Raw genomic sequence first — 1,228 nt, forward strand, 5'->3', positions numbered from 1 at the left:
TCCTTGTAATTTTTATTCTGTTAATGCTTAATAAAATATTAATTAAACTTAGTGCACATCCTACATTTATTGCATCTAATTTTATACTAGAATAATTCACTACTAATTCAATCTGTTTATCATTTACTGTAGTGGTAATTCTTCTACCTATGATGTTTTTTACCTTTATTACATCCTATTACATATCATATAGATTTGCATCCAAATTATACATCCTACCTGACACCAAGCACTTTCACAGAAAAAGAAAACATGTGTCATGCTCAGCTTCTCACTCCAAGATTACATTTTTGGGAGTGCTAGGATCTAAAATCAGGGCAAAGAAGGCTCAGTTCATGAATGGGTGACTGCCAGCACAGCAGCCATTAGCCAATTCATCTGCCTGGCACTGCCCAGGCCCTGAGATTGAGCCCCGTATGTTGACTTCAAATTGTGCTTACTGTAGTTACTCATTTTATTTTTTATTCATTTACCATTTGTTTTATTGACTGCTATAACACATGGAATATTTACTACATTTATTACATAGGATATAGAATTGCCTATGTATGAAACTTCACACCTGACACTCAGGACTTTCACAGAAAAAGAAAACGTGTCACCCTGTGTCCTACTGCATGAGTCAATTTTTGTTAGTGCTGGCATCTGAACTCACAGCCTACAAGGCCCAATTCATGAATGGGTGAGTGTCAGCACGCCAGCCTGGGGCATAAGGAGCCTGCAAGCATTTCCCAGCTCCTGAAATTTAGCACTAGAGGTTGACAAAACAAGAACAGATGGACATGCAGATGGTAGTACACAAACAAATATAGAACTTTATAGAGTACTAGAGATGTCTATACATTATTTAGTTATATAGGCTACATTCTTACCAATTTTTGGGTAATTATTTTATGCCTCCATGTAATTAATATTACTGTTTTCATCCTTAATGAATTATTAATTATATCGACCACTGTCCCGAAACTATTGTGTCCATGTAAATAATAGTATTATTTTAATATGTCAAAAATATTCATTAAAATCCATCAGCCTCCTAAAATCACTCTCTAAAATTTTATGCTAATATCATTCAGGAACAAGTAATTCAACCTTGACATTCATAACTTTCCATCGGTATTCCTATGAATAGGAACGAGACTCTTAGGATCTCCCTCCATTTGTAGAGGTCAGGACCCGGCTTCGAACACAGGGCCTATGTTGTCGTGTTGGCCCATGGCTTCTCTGG

The sequence above is a fragment of the Dipodomys spectabilis genome, unplaced genomic scaffold (genome assembly GCF_019054845.1).
Source record: "Dipodomys spectabilis isolate Male_0828 unplaced genomic scaffold, ASM1905484v1 ptg000420l, whole genome shotgun sequence".
In the NCBI taxonomy this organism is placed as follows: domain Eukaryota; kingdom Metazoa; phylum Chordata; class Mammalia; order Rodentia; family Heteromyidae; genus Dipodomys; species Dipodomys spectabilis.